Source organism: Anastrepha ludens, chromosome 5 (assembly GCF_028408465.1).
Source record: "Anastrepha ludens isolate Willacy chromosome 5, idAnaLude1.1, whole genome shotgun sequence".
NCBI classification, from domain to species: Eukaryota; Metazoa; Arthropoda; class Insecta; order Diptera; family Tephritidae; genus Anastrepha; species Anastrepha ludens.
In genome coordinates, this window is record NC_071501.1 from 66,761,880 (window position 1) to 66,779,196 (window position 17,317).

Sequence of the window (17,317 nt, forward strand, 5' to 3'; positions counted from 1 at the left end):
CCTGAATGACGCACTTAAAAAAATCGACCATCTTTAGTGAATAGACGCAACGTTTTGTTTCACCACGAGAACGCAAGACTGCACACCGCAAGGCAAACATTAGGCAAGTTGAACGGATGGGAGCTAATGCCGCATCCACCATACTGTCCGGATATTGCACCTTGTGATTATCACCATTTCCGTGGACTTCAAACCCATATGAGTAACAAGAACTACTCCTCAAAAGTGGCTATAAAATGGTATATCGAAGCGTATTGTGGCTCCAAGGACAAACAATTTTTTGAGCAGGGAATTAAAATTTGGGAAAAACGTTGGGAAGACATTATAAATAATGAAGGAAAATATATTATTGATTAATAAATACTTTAAACATCTATTGTATTAATTTTAAGCCCACCTTTAAAAAACGCACGAACTTATGGACTGACCTGAAGTATCGGATAAATTCTATAACGGGCTATTTAAAGAATTTGGCCACAGTAAAAAGATAGTGAGTTTGTAGGAGGTGCACCTGCGATTTGGGCCCGAACTACCTGTACATGCCCTTGTAACACTCGGAGCTTAAACATTTTAAAAATTGACTACCCAACATTACTAAATAAAAGCGTTGAATGAAATCCCTTTTTAGTGGTTCTAATTGTGAAGCTGACACTGGGGATGTCCCGTAGGGGTGGTTGGCTGCAAGAATAATAGATTTATAAGGTTTGCTCTTTAACTACAAGTATGGTGAAAAATAAAATTTTGAGGGGAACTTCGGCTACCACGTCAACGAATCAACATAAGCGAAGACTGTGTTGATTTTTTCGTATATCACTAACACATAAGGATGATAGAATACAAGGTTGTGTTTTCCGAATTTGCTGCGTCGTAAGAGTCCACCAATAAGCAAAGAAAAGGAAGGGGAATTATTTGTTTGTGAAGAAGAAGAGTAGGCGAATGCAGTTTAAACAGCCAAACACAAGAAATTATACGCACACTCACATACTTTCTAGCTACGATTTCCACCACACAAAAACGCAAGAAAACTGCATTTGGAGGCTTTATATTCATTAGTACTTTAACAATTTAACACGCGGCACTTCGTTTGTACTAGTTTTTTTTTTTTTAAACCTCACAAGTCACAATATTTCCAAGCCGTTCACTGAATTTTCACAAACACGCATTTTCTCCAGCTTTCGTTTGTTTTGCTCGTTTGTTTTATATAGCGAAGGGAGCTGGCGTGAAACTTGTCAAAACCGCGGAAAAGAAAGTAAGTCTTTTAATGGCGCCACCTCCACTCCTCAATTCGCCTTGGAATTCTGGTCGCCCTTTTCACATGTATTCACACATTCGTTCACACATTTGGTCTTCAGACGGCAACGAAGTGTTGATTTTGATTCGCATACGAACACAATCTCAGTTTTCTTTTGAACACATCCCCTGTTTCATCAGTCTATCAGCTGATTCTCTCAAATTCGCTTAGAGCCGAACACATGTTTTCATAATTCCCCACACATTTCTTATGGCGCCATTTTCTTGTTTTGTTGTTTCTCAAGTTGTTTTTCTCAGAGCAGTGGTTTTGTTGATGGGGAACGGTAGGGTATGTTCGCCTCCTTCGGTCGACGTTCGATGGTATCGATACTTACATCTATTCCCTTTTTAGCAAGAACTGATCGTGCTTGGCATAGAAGGGCCCCGCTTAAAAAGTTGGACGATCATTTTATCCTGCTTTTTTGTCGTCACTCGCTTCAAGCTGCGCTCGGAGAAGTCATCAACATTTTTGTTTATCTTATACCGCTGATTCCACATCAGAACAAACTTTTTTGACATTTTAATCATTTTTGCAGCCGTAACATAAATCAATTTCGGCCCTTTCGAAAGCGTGCATAAAAATATCGCCTCGAAACGCTTCGCGTACTTCTTACTCATTTTTGTTTGGTTGCGTTTACGAGAAAGTTTCAAACAAGACTAACTTGAGTTAGCACTGGCGTCGTCACCAGCAGACAGTACGAAATATATCTTGAAGTTACAAGAAGAAACCCGGTTCTTTTCTTCTGCCACCGACTATACTTGGTGGGTGCGGTTGAATGTAAATTCGTCGACTTCGATGGATATCATGAAAGGCTTATGTATAACGCCTCCATAAATGGAAGAAGTTTCAAGCCGACTCCGAACGGCAGATATTTTTTATGAGGAGCTTTTTCATGGCAGAAATACACTCGGAGACTTGTCATTGCTTGCCGAGGGGCGATCGCTATTAGAAAAAGCTTATTCTTCATTTTGGTGTTTCACCGAGATTCGAACCTATGTTTCCTCTGAATTCCGAATGGTAGTCACGCACCCACGCATTCAGCTACGGCAGCCGCCTGGTAGTCAAGCACCAACGCATTCAGCTACGGCGACCACTAGCGAATCTGGTTACTGTTTATTTCGATGTTGAAACAAGCGCCTAGATAGTGACCCGACCCGATTTTAAGTCCGTGGATTGCGCCAAGAAATACTGGAATCTTGCCTCCATCTTTCTCCCTTCATCTAGATTTGATTTCAAATTTTTTGATGAGAAAACAGCTCATATAGTATATCTTGATGGATCTCACTTAAAATCTTTCTCACTTAAAATCCTCTCTGGCAGATAGAAGATTTAGTATCACTTATTTTCGCATAAATTTAAAACTTTTTAATCTAAATCTTTGGAAAAAAGTGCTGGTTTTAACCGTATAAAACGTAGCTTCAAATAACATTGTTTTGTTTTTTTTTTACGCCTTAGTGCACTTTATTCCATATGAAAATTTTTCTTTGGTCGAAGAAACTGGACAAGAACGTTTCAGCAAAAAAAAAAAAAAATATGTAAAATCAACGCCAGTTTTAAAAATTGTATTTGTTTTATGAAGAAGAGCAAGAGTCGTCTGCTATAAACTGATTAAAAATCAACGCGATTTTTATTTGCTTAAACCTATATTTATTTTAATAAAATTTCATGTGCTATTTTTTTGTATACCCCAGAATTTTCTAAAAATTTTAATGAAAAGTTTCAATATTTTAACGAAAATTTGTTTAATGCTGAATTAAGTATAAAGTTTAAAAGTATGGTTAAAGCAAAAAAGTTTTGGTTAAAGCACAAACAATATTTAGCCTAGGAAAAGTGGGTCGACCGAGAACTAAGGGATCCAGCTTTTGGGTGAGCTCGTTCGCCGATTTATCACATGGGCTGAAAAGTCCCGGGCCTAACACATAGATGGCACTTGTGTTATTGCATTAACCTCTTTTTCAGTTAAGTTTCTTAAAAATATCTGCCGTTCGGAGTCGGCTTGAAACTGTAGCTCCCTCCATTTGTGAAACAACATCAAGACGCACACCACAAATAGGTGGAGGAGCTCGGCCAAACACCCAAAAAGGGTGTACGCGCCAATTATATTATATATATATTTGGCCGGGTCGATTTGTGGGGAGGCAAAAAAATCGCCCATTGCTCTGTGAAAATCATATTCTAGGGATCAAAATAAGAAACTTTGCCGGAGGAACCATACCCCTAAAACGAATTCTGATGTCCCCCAATTTGGGTCGAACTTTTTAGTTTCTTTTCTCATGTAAAGGCCAAAAATGGTGATATTTTGAAACGATTGCATAGGGAACCCCCCAGGGGAGTTCCAGGGGGTGTGCCACTGGCATGGGTGGATCGGCCGCCGATTGGAACACTCTAAATGGGTCAAAGTGGGATTTTTCGTTCGACGTGGTCGTAGAGTCACCAATGATGCAGAAGGCAGTGGACGTGCAATTGAGATGGTAACTTCAGAAAACATCAAAAATTCCACAAAATCGTTTTGAATGCAGTGAAAAGTGAAGTTGCGTCAGTTAGTTGACATCGTAGAAATGTCAAAAGAACGTGTTGGCTTCATATTGCATGATCATTTGACTATGAGAAAATTCTGCTCCAAGTGGGTGCCGCGTTTGCTCACTGTTTGATCTCATCAAGACAACGCAAACAAGTGAAAAGAATATTAGGCAGTAGCCGGTTTTCGCTTAAAAAATAAAGGTAATTTGTTATTGTGAGATCCGTAATAAATTTCTAAAAAAAAAAAACAAAACTGAGCACAAAACTCACAGGAATACTTAGTGAATTACGTGAAGAAAAATTCAAGGTTTCAAACCGATTGATTCAATTGGTGTCAAATTATAGCGTACGCGGACTTCAAACAAAAAAAAAGAACTTAAAATGCTGTGAAGTCGAAAAGGCATGGAAACCCGGTTGGATGCTCAAATACTCATAACTACGTAATTTGTTTCCTCCAATAATTTAAATAAAAAGCAATCCAAAAAAGTGTAAACCTTACCTTAACATAAATTGTGAGATAAGCTAAATGATAGTAGGAAAGGTGGGTAAAACCTCTCGCTTACAATTTTATTGCCATTTCAGAAAAATTTAAATATTTAATCTGTAATACAACAAAACACATTATGCTTAGGGTAAATTGTGGGGAGAAGTTTAGAAACTATTTTCCAGTCTTCATCTGACCATCTGCATGAATGGCTTTCAAAAAAGTAGATTGGGAGAGGAATCTTGAACTTTGATATCCATTTGGGAATATTTTTGTAATTCAGATAAAATTTAGCAAACTTGGTTTTTAATATACGATCAATCTTAATCAACCCCAATCAGTATATCGTATGATGTGGAAACTCGAATATGCAGATCGACTGTATTGGTCCGAAAATACTTAGTATTGCTTAGAAAGTACATATTTGCATTTATGCAAAAATATTTTAGATGTTAGTGGATGGCTGAAATTTTTTTTCATGACTACTTTCTACTTGTACAAATATTCAAGCAAAAAATACAAAGAACACTTCAACAGCTTTGGCAGCATTTATTCATTATTGCTTTCAGTTGTTCGCTTTTCACTTAACACTAACGAAGTCTGCCAAGCATTTATATCTAAAAATGAGTGCTCAACTATTTCCTCTCTCTGAAAGTAATATAGTTTATCCCGTTTCTCTCCTTGGCTCTACTTAGTTTATTTCAATATAATTGCCCGGCAATGCATTGATGTGCACTCGAGCGGTGTCATCAGCGTCTGTGTGCTGGTCAAGCAGAGGTGTCTCTAAATACAACAAAGTAAATACTGACCGGATCTGCATACATGGATATGTACCTAATGTAAATTGTATGACTCAAAATGCATTCACTGACTCCCACACACAAATACCCCTCAGTCTTGGCATTTATCTACTGCTATCTGTCTATCGCTTACTGCAAAAACTGCTGAAAGGTCGGTCAAACTAACCACTCAGCTGTCCATAGACCTGTCATTGGTGAAAGGACCGCTCGTTTGTTGCTCGTTTTCTCGCCTCAATGCATCACTGCATCCATGCTATAACGGCGAAATACTGAAATGTACGTCCACAGCGTTGTCTCATTTGCTTACCGCCCGAATAGACGGTGATGGTCAGCTGCTAAACTTGGCTACGGGTTGTTGAGTTTTCACAAATGTTTAATGGAAACGTGCACAGGCGCTGTTATTGCTGCTTGCCATTCAAATGCAAATAACGTCCACCCTAGGCTAGACATTCACATATACGAGTGCAATGATGCAAACTCACCTGTAATTGCAGCTGATGGAAGGCAGTGAAGAACTAAAATACTCGTATTCATGCAAATGGTTGTGCTGTTGGAGCCACTCAACTACTTTTTGCGCTTTTAGTTTTTGGTGTGCCTGTACATACTATTTGGTTAGCTGAATTCTAAATTTCGTGCAAAAAGTAGTTTGCTAATTTTTTTATTGCAATTTTCAAGTATTTGCTTGGCACTTTGCATAAATTAATTTATTTGCTTTGCAATTCATTTGAGTCACCTGCGCAGTTAGATGGAACATTTGACTGTATACGGAAATGGTTGTATGCAAAGCAAGCAATTAGTTTTTGAATTCCTGATGACAAATGGCGGCTGAGGCAGTATTTAGGTGCTTAAGCGGCCATTAGGTGGGTTAACATTAAATCACTTAAACCGTAAGTGGTTGAAAAGATGTTATGTGAAAGGAGACACATTCGTCCAAGCGAAAAATATAAAAACGGACAAACTTCTATTTAATAAATTGAGCTGAGAAGTATAATCTGAAGTGAGAACTACGCATAAAAATAAAAATATATTCAAGGGATATATAGGCAAGAAAATATTAATCAGAAATTCACTAGAGTAAATTAGGTGTCATGTATAGTGTACTCTCTCTTAAGCGGACCCCTAAGAGACTGAAAAATGTGTCCGCTTATAGGAAGTCTCCGCTTATAAGAAAAGTGTAAAAAGAAGTTAAAAATATGGTATGGGATTTCAGAGGGACAATGTGTTATGGAAGAGTTGTCTGCTCAAGAGAAAAAAAAATCATGTGCAGCATCGTACACGTGGTAGAAGTGAAACTTCTGTGTGTGAATGAGTGTGAATAAGAGAGAGAGAGAGAGAGAGAGAGAGAGAGAGAGAGAAAGAGCGAGAGAGGAAGAGAAGGAGACAGGGATAATATCAAAAGAAATACAACAGTATAAAATTTGTGTAACCAAAATTCGATTTTATTAACTATATATGCATTATGCTATCATCTGTTGGTGGTTCAATTGGTAATCTATACTAATATTATAAAGAGGAAAACTTTGTTTGTTTGTTTGTTTGTAACGAATAGGCTCAAAAACTACTGGACCGATTTTAAAAATTCTTTCACCATTCGAAAACTACATTATCCAGGAGTAACATGGATTACATTTTATTTTGGAAAAAAATAGGGTTCCGTAAGATATTTGGATTTTTCGGACACAAACTGAAAAAAATCTTATATATAAAATAAAGTCAACTTTTTGTGTGTGTTCGCTAACCGGCCGTGTCTGCACCGAATTAAACCAAACTTACACACATTGTTAAGAAGGTGTTGAAGATGGTTTCCGTATAGTTTGGATACCTATTGGAGGATAGGGCTCGAGATATAGGTCAAAACGTGGACCCGGGTAACCTTCGGATGTGTATGTACAATATGGGTATCAAATGGAAGCTGTTGGTGAATGCTTTAGTTCAGAGTATTTTTCATGCCGCTCCGTGACTAGGGTCTCGAGATAGAGACCAAAACGTGGACCCTAGAATGTGTTTGTACAATATGGATATCAAATTGAAGCTGTAGGTGAATGCTTTAATACAGAGTATTTTTCATGCCGCTCCGTGACTGGGGTCTCGAGATATAGGTCAAAACGTGGACCCGGGTAACCTTTGGTTGTGTATGTACAATATGGGTACCAAATGAAAGCTGTTGATAAGTGCTTTAATACGGGGTAATTTTCATACCTATTGATGACTAGGGTCTCGAAATATATGCCAAAACGTGGACCCGCCGTGTCTTTGCACCGAATTAAACCAAACTTACGCACATTGTTAAGTAAGTATTGAAAATGGGTTTCGTAAAGTTTGGTTGTAATTCGGAGCACTGGCAACGGGTACAGCGTTCTTTTGAACCAGCCATAATGTCGCTTACTTTTTTAACGCTTGGGGCGGAACTGAACTGTCAAATTGACAGTGTGAGTTACAATGTGTCAATATTTCTTTCTGATTTGGATGCCATAAGGAAAAAACGTAAGTGCAACATGTAAAAATTGTTTGTGAATTTTTTTGGAGTGGATTTTGGAACAGTGAATAATTTCTTACGAAATTTGAGAATTAAATGTGAAATCCGAATGAAATTATGTGTTCGTGGAAAAAACAATTTTTTTCGTTTTTTTTTTTTTGAAAAATATAAATGGATAATGGTTAAAAAAGCTCCAATGCTTAATAAAACATATAAATTGAAACGAAAAATTCATGGATGATCAAGAAAAAAGACGATTGTTTATTCATTTGCGTTGATTTCAAATTTAAAAACAATCTTCTTTTTTCCTGATTTTCAATTTATATTTTATATTTACTCAAAAACAAATAGAAAAACAAAAAATATTGTTTATGCCAAAGCGCTTGAATAAAGAATAAAGAAATAAATAATATGAAAACCATATATTTTCTGTTCTAAACCATATCTATTCTATTTTAGTGTGCCCAGCGAAGGGGGCCGGGTTTGCTAGTACTGATATAATTGGTTTGTGATAGCTGAAATATGAAATATACCTATGTACGTGATTCAATATTTTCTAGATAACGTGTGAAAATTGCATCTAGTGTAGTTCCGGATTTTGTTGTTGATTCTTTAGGGTTATTGTTTATCTGCAAACCGAATGTTTCTCGAAGAAATTGAATCAACGGCGAAGAATCATTGGATCCGAAATTTACGTTGAAATCTCCCCCGAGAATCAATGGAATTTTGTCTTCGCCTCTTCCAAATGCATTTGCACCTGCGTGGCTGTAAACCAGTAGTGAGCGGTGAATGAAATATATTATGTCATCAAGATTTTGGTTCGGTGAGATATAGATGGCGGCTATGACAATAGTTTTTCCATTCAGCGTTTGACATTCTGCAATGCAAACATCGCCAACTGGTGTGACTGTTGATGAATATGACTGAGACTGCCTTGCAGTCATTTCCATGTTTGGTGTGATGATATTTACGCTATCATCTTGATTGTGGTAAATTGCCACACCGCCAGCTCTAACATTTAGTCGCTTATATTTGATGACGCAATTGAAATTTGGTATACTAATATCCTCGTTATCGTTTAACCAAGTTTCAGACAAAAGTACTATACTCGATTTGCGGATGACAGAGTCTGCTTAATCTGCGGAATGTGCTCGTAGGCTCTGACAATTAAGAGTATATACAGATAGCCCTCTTCTCTGTGTCATGAAATCGATTATTTGTTTATCCACAGTTTCCAGTCTATTTAACGATAGTCTCCGGAATTCATCTTGTAAATGAGACATACTGACTGATGACCGTCGACCATGGTAGAATCCAAAATAATTTCCGTTCGTTATAACCCACAAGCCTTCAATACAAGTGACTCGTGATAAAGCAACGTAAACTAATGATTGCGAATGTTTTTTACCATATTCGTAAACAACTTCAGAATACGTGCTTCCCTGAGACTTGTGAATGGTCGTCGCACAAGCACAAACTAATGGTAAATGTGCTCGTTTAGCGTTAATCGTTTTTTTGTTGTTAAGCGGGATTGTTGATGTGCGTCGTCCGATTGGTACCGCTGTTTTACTGATATTATGCGCTGCGACATGACCAGCAACTTATTTTTCTCTGTCGCGTAACATTATGATGCATAGCCCTCCTTCTCTTTCTCTCTTGTTATATATCTGTATACTCTGTCTTACAACGAAGCCTATGTCTTAGGTATAGAAAATGTATAGCTCTCTTTCTCCTTCTCTCTACGTTGTATCTTTTTTTCTCTCTCGCGTAACGAACTCTCTTAACGTAACATTTTTTCCAATTCACTCTCCATTCTCGCTCAAATATCAGACCGCCGCTAAAGAAGTTTCACTTCAAAAATTAAAAAAACTTCTTAGATGTTTGCAGCATGTACTGAACGAAATGACCGGTATGAGAGGTGTCCGCTTAAAAGAGGTGCCCGTTAGGAGAGAGTACACTATATATTCAACTAGCAAACCCGGCCCCCTTCGCTGGGCACACTAAAATAGAATAGATATGGTTTAGAACAGAAAATATATGGTTTTCATATTATTTATTTCTTTATTCTTTATTCAAGCGCTTTGGCATAAACAATATTTTTTGTTTTTCTATTTGTTTTTGAGTAAATATAAAATATAAATTGAAAATCAGGAAAAAAGAAGATTGTTTTTAAATTTGAAATCAACGCAAATGAATAAACAATCGTCTTTTTTCTTGATCATCCATGAATTTTTCGTTTCAATTTATATGTTTTATTAAGCATTGGAGCTTTTTTAACCATTATCCATTTATATTTTTCAAAAAAAAAAAACGAAAAAAATTGTTTTTTCCACGAACACATAATTTCATTCGGATTTCACATTAAATTCTCAAATTTCGTAAGAAATTATTCACTGTTCCAAAATCCACTCCAAAAAAATTCACAAACAATTTTTACATGTTGCACTTACGTTTTTTCCTTATGGCATCCAAATCAGAAAGAAATATTGACACATTGTAACTCACACTGTCAATTTGACAGTTCGGTTCCGCCCCAAGCGTTACAAAGGTAAACGACATTATGGCTGGCTCAAAAGAACGCTGTACCCGTTGACACTGCTCCGAATTACAACCAAACTTTACGAAACCCATTTTCAATACTTACTTAACAATGTGCATAAGTTTGGTTTAATTCGGTGCAAAGACACGGCGGGTCCACGTTTTGGCATATATTTCGAGACCCTAGTCATCAATAGGTATGAAAATTACCCCGTATTAAAGCACTTATCAACAGCTTCCATTTGATACCCATATTGTACATACACAACCAAAGGTTACCCGGGTCCACGTTTTGACCTATATCTCGAGACCCCAATCACGGAGCGGCATGAAAAATACTCTGTATTAAAGCATTCACCTACAGCTTCAATTTGATATCCATATTGTACAAACACATTCTAGGGTCCACGTTTTGGTCTCTATCTCGAGACCCTAGTCACGGAGCGGCATGAAAAGTACTCTGAACTAAAGCATTCACCAATAGCTTCCATTTGATACCCATATTGTACATACACATCCGAAGGTTACCCGGGTCCACGTTTTGACCTATATCTCGAGCCCTATCCTCCAATAGGTATCCAAACTATACGGAAACCATCTTCAACACCTTCTTAACAATGTGTGTAAGTTTGGTTTAATTCGGTGCAGACACGGCCGGTTAGCGAACACACACAAAAAGTTGACTTTATTTTATATATAAGATTTTTTTCAGTTTGTGTCCGAAAAATCCAAATATCTTACGGAACCCTATTTTTTTCCAAAATAAAATGTAATCCATGTTACTCCTGGATAATGTAGTTTTCGAATGGTGAAAGAATTTTTAAAATCGGTCCAGTAGTTTTTGAGCCTATTCGTTACAAACAAACAAACAAACAAACAAACAAACAAACAAACAAACAAAGTTTTCCTCTTTATAATATTAGTATAGATAAGGAGGTATACTCGTATATGTTAAATAGGGTGATGCTTTAATGCCTGAATTATACTGGCTGTAGGTTCAGTGCCAAGATTTTTTTTGTTGTATTAACCAATGTCTGGCTCTTGTTGTGAGAGAATTTCGTACTACTGAAACAAAGGTAATTACTGAAAATGAATAAACACTTGTGCCACTCAAAACTGATTAATTTCACGTCTCCAAATATTTCAAAAACAAATTTAGTCTTCGTGTAATCAGATAGTGTCTGTAGTTTATTTAACAATATCTTGAACGTGAACAAATTAGATTCTTTACCAACGAACACTTTTGAGTGAATTCTGAAAATTATACATTTTGTTTGTAAACAAAACTAAAAAGCCTAAATAAACAAACAGATTGGAATGCTGCTAGATTCACCTGAGTTGAAACTTTTCCACTAATCGCAGATAAGTAAATTGCAATCATCTCTTAGTGCAGCATCTTTGCATAAACTTTTAGCATTGCGAACGAGCGTATACGTAGCCCACTTACATGGCTGTAAGTATTTATATGTACATATATATATGTGAGCAAACACATGTATATGTATGTAAATATACGAAATTCTACATCCTACCATTTATTGTAAGAAGATAGATATATATTCATTGCCTTTTAGTAAATAGTTGTCAAAGTGAGTTATGAGCAACTTGAGACTACCTATGAAGTTGCTGGAATTTCAATGTGCGGGAGTTTGGCAGATGCAAACTTTTATCGCTTATTTATATAAGTAATATGCACCTTAGATACAGTCATAGACATTTGCACGAATTGAGTCATCACAACGTGATAAGATCCAAGAAAAAACTCGGAGATGGTCTTTTAGATTTTAGAAGAAAAGCTGTTGGAATTTTTGAATGCAAAACTTGACAGAAGGTGAGTTGCTGAGACAATGCCGCAATTCGTGTTTCGAAGAATGAGCAGGAGTTGATTTAGTACCAAAAATATTAAGAATTGGACAGACTGACACATAGTACAAATTTTAATTGAAAAAATCAATTAAATTCAAAATTAGTCCAACAAACGCCGATCTGGCTCTGGGAGTCACCTGAGCGAAGCCATGTCACGTGATGCATGTATTTTGGACATTCTCGTAAATTTTTCTAAAATTTATTTTATAGGATTGTATACAATAAAAAGTAATTTGAAAAATAATTTGCTAACCAATATATAATTTCGAGATTAATCAATGTTGAAAATTTCGCTATAGAGTTTTTTATAGTTTTTTAAAGTTTTTATTTATAAAAACTCAGCGGTATTTCATTTCAAAAATCTCTATGCCAAAATTTTCAACATGGAATAAATCCCTAAAATATAAATTTTGTTTCAAATTCAGCTGTTGAAAAATACTTAAGAACGATAACCAGTTCTCTCCATTTCAACCTGGTTTTAATAAAATAAGTTTATTTTATAAATTTTAACTGTTTTTTGTCTAACTTGTCTTTTTGTCTAAGAAAAATATAATTTTTTTTTAATTCATGCACAAAAGTTATATTAATACAATGCGAAATTACTTTGAAAAAAATACTTAAAAACGAAGCAAAATATTAGTCAAATTATAAAAAAAGCAGGCGCAAGAGAAAATCATACATTAATATTTTTTTGGAAATCCTTTTTGTTTTTTTTTTTTGCTGCTCTCTACAACATTCTACAGGAATGGATTCACATGCTACCTTGGCCTTTTCAAATAACTGATCCAAATTTGTGATATTCTGCGTACTGAGTGCATTTTTTACGTCGTTCCAAAGATGTTGTATTGGATTTAATTCGGCACTTGAACATGCCCAATCCAGTCATCGAGTTATCTTCGAAAAGCTTTCTACAACACAAGAATTTTGCTTTCGGCTATGGTCTTTATGAAATTTCCAAAGCACCGGAGTATCTGAACGTACCTGATCGTATCCATATTACCTTCAATATATGAATTGGCCATATACCATTCACGAAAGGTAGCCTCGTAGCATTATTGAGCCTCCCTTATGCTTTATGGATGGTGCGACGAACTTGAATGCTGCACTTTCTACCTACCATCTGGACCAACTCTATTTATTTTCCTTTCATCGCTGAATAAAATATAACCCCTGTTTTTGAGTCCAGGATATGCGCTCTCGAGTAAACTCAATTCGGCATTGTCGTTGCGATTCCGCTACCAATGGTTTCTTGCATGCCAGTCGACCGTGAAGCCTGGTTGCTGCCGATGGATGTCAGCAGTGCTTTTCCTGGGGTCCTGTTTTCAAAATTTGACGATCATTTTATCAATTTGGTTAACAGTATTTCACGCTTTCTTTTTTCTGGGAACGTTTTCCGATGTTTTATTCTCAGAAATATATTTCAAAGCATTAGAAACCATCGTTTTTGAAACGTTTCATTGTGTTGAAATAGCGCTGAAGGATAATCCGGTTCTCTCTCCAAAAATATAAGAGCTCCTTCAAGAGAAAGGCGCTGAGATCTTCCCTATCAGTACAAAATTATTTTTATATAATTTCTGAAGTCTATGAAAAAACATTCTTACAGGCTACACATACTATTACTAAAATATATCACTCCTAATATAAATATATATAATTGGCGCATACACCCTTTTTGGGTGTTTCGCCGAGCTCCTCCTCCTATTTGTGGTGTGCGTCTTGATGTTGTTCCACAAATGGAGGGGCCTACAGTTTTAAGCCGACTCTGAACAGCAGATATTTTTTATGAGGAGCTTTGTCATGACAGAAATACCATTGCCTGCCGAGGGGCAACCGCTATTAGAAAAATGTTTTTCTTAATTTTGTTGTTTCACCGAAATTCGAACCGACGTTCTCCCTGTGAATTCCGAATGGTAGTCACGCACCAAGCCATTCCGCTACGGCGTCCGCCTACTCCTAATACAAACAAATTATTTAAGCCCATTTCACAAACTTCACCCTAGAAATTAATCAAGGTCTACAGAAATGGAGATCGCAAAAAGTTTTTTAATGGGATATTGTTGCTGTAAAGGGTCTTACTCTTAACAATTCTAAGTAAATGCACACCAATACTTTGCAAAGAAAAGTTGGCAGGTTCGATGCATAGGTGAATCTTTTTTTCCTTACTATATTTAGTATTAGCTGCTAAAACAATTGGATATGGGAGAGAATACTTATGCACGTAAAAACTATCGCGATTTACCTGGGGTCGTGAGAATTTTTGTAATTTGGTGAAATTATAACATTGGATGAGAATGATAGATTCTCAGAAGCCGAGGAATTTTAAAAAACTTAGAAAGTTGTGTGTGCCACAAGACATTGACCATTTTTTCGACATAAGCATTTGTAAAATCATTCTCCTAATTCAAATAAAATTGGCAAATGATTTAGGTCAAATTAGTTTTTTCAGATTATTAAATACTTTTAATTATTAAAAAATTAAACAAATTGTTTAATTGATTTATAGTTGTTGATTGAATTTTCTCTATAGCACAGTGACATTCCTTAAAATTTTGCATTTCATTAAAAAAATATATGATGAACACTTTGATAGTTCTTTAGATATTAATTTTTCGTTAAGGAGTGCAGAGCCACAATTTTAGCATTGTCATAGAGGGGGCGTAGAATACAGCACAAGACACCATACCAGACCAGCTGTTACATTCATTCTATCCCAATTTCATGTTATGTTTGGATGGAAATGTTGTGAAGATGTTATATTTCAATGAAATCCGTTATTTTAAGAAGTTTTATAGAAAGCAAACAAATTCAATCGGCTTGTGTAAACCCAAAATAAGGTCAAAAATACAAAATTACCACAACTAACGAAAAAATTTCACCTTAGCTTTTGCCAAATAAACCTAAGTGTACTTATATAGATGCCTGTGATTGTATATACATTTCATCATTCACAAAACTTTTCCACGAGAATTTCAAACAGTCGAAACAGTCTCATATGCATATGCATGCATGCTGTAGTAACATTATTTTATTACGCGCAATCACAGTAAAAACTAATCCAATTTATTCCTCTATAACTCGTCTTTTTAGTTTCACCTCAACTGAAGTGTGTTGAGTCGCTATTTGAGTTGCTTACTCGGAATTACTTTCTTCATTACATTCATCATGGAAGAGTAGTTGAAATATTGTTTATAAGATTGTGAAGTTGTTAATACGAGATGTGGCTATAAAATATTTTATTTTATGCATATCTACTCAATTTCACTATAAAAATGTATTGTTCTGAACTCTATCCCTACAACTTGTCTTACGATTCCTCTGCTGTTCGAAGTATTCTTCTGTCGGATTCGTCAGACTCTTGCTGCTTTCTCTTGCACAACTTCCAAGATTCAAATATTTTTTCTTTTAATGCAGACTTCCCTTAGGAAATATATAGAAGTCACACGGCACAAGATCCATTGTATAAAGTTGATGGTCTAGCATTGGAATATTGTACGTAGCAGAATCGTCTTGACGGAAAATGTGGAGTGAGTCTTATTGCATTTTTGCGCTTAACATTTTTTCGAAGAAATAAATAAAGTAAAAGAAAAAGCTTAAGCTAAACAGCTCGCGGTCACTAATGTTTAGCGCATGCGTCCTTTCATCAGTTCATTGTTCAGTTCATTAGCCATACACCATTACCACATCTAAAGCATACTACCAGACATGTGTGCAAATTAAGCAGAATTAACTGCTTGTCACCTACAGCATCCCATGCAGTTATAATGAAAGTGTGAGTCGGCTGCTGTAAAACAAATATTATATCATCAAAAAATGTTCGAAACATAAACCAAGCGGATCTGAGGTATGCGAGATTATTATAGTGTAAGATGAAAGCTTTAATGTGAGTATAAGTTTAAGTTTCTAGTACGGTAGGGTTTTGGAAAAAGCGGTTTATTGACCAGATGGTTCATGAATATTCCGTTCGGCGAAAAACAAATAGTTGGGGTTTGCATTTTTTCCAAAATATTATTGATGTTGTTGGCATTGCATCGCTAATTTTATTTAAAAATTTAAATCCTAATTGGAACCAAGGAAAACATTTCACAGAGAAAACTTTTTCGGAGGCGCAGCAAGAAAGGATGCAAGTAGTAGGATCCAATTAAAATAAAACAACAGCAACAAAAACGTATGAGTTAAAGACGTTATTTTTTATAAATGATTATTTTTATTTCTGTAAAATTTCCTAATTCGGTTCAACTCAAAGCTCAGCAGTTTTGAAAATTTTCAAACTTTGTACAGAATGCCAAATCTCAGTGTATCTAAGAAATGTGAAGTTGATAAAACCGGTTGAGTTGAAGGCGCATAACTCTTTGCGACCCGATTAATAGGGTAAAGACTATTGTGTATTTACCACTATGGAAATTTTAGCTAAACGTCCAACTGCTCGATACACAATTAAACGAAAAAAAATGGAAAAACTGTAAGTAAATGTAAAATATAACCGATTCCCTGGAGTTCTTTTTGCAGGTCGGATGCAAAAGAATGAAGCAACTATACAAATATCAAGAAATATGCAGAAAAAGAACCGACTATTTCGGTCAATGTGTCGCTCTGTGAGGAAGTAATTAGTCGGGAAAGCTGCAAATTTGTGTGCATCAACAGCAATTTACGAATTTATTTCCGTTTTGCAAAAGCTGACATAAAAATCTTCCACACACTAAAATAATTCCTTAATAAATTGAGCGACGTCTAAAGGTATGAGAAAATGCAAGCATTGGAAATTCTACAATTGAAAAATACCATGACTTCTAAATGAAAACTATGGAAAATAAAAGAGCTGATCTCCCCGTTATCGCTTGCATACAGCAACCAGGCAAATGGGCAAATAAGAAGTAGAAGTGGGAGAATTGTGCAAATCAAAAAGCGCAATTCCATTTTTCATTGTGACTTGGCTGCCAAGAGCTGCATTTTTTCTCACTTAATGCAGATTAATTGCCATTTGTCGGAACGCCCAAGGCGGCACCGAAGGATGAACTACTGCACATATAAAAATAAACTTGCAAATGTATGTAAAAAATAACAGAAATGAAACGAAATTGAGTTGAAAAAGTGTTGAAAGAATCAAAAGTGCAAGAGGTCAAAAGTAGAAAAGTTCTGTTGCAGCTCAATTGCAGGTTATCAACAGCGAGTCGTAACTCCTTTTCAGCTTTTAATTGATATTTATGCAACTAATATGAATTAATAATCGGCTGGACATGAAGATTATGTTGCTGATGGCACTCTGTCGGCATTCGCCAGACACTTATAATTATCTTTTCTGAGATTTATGTTGGCAAACTTTCGAAAGAATATTTATTCCTGCA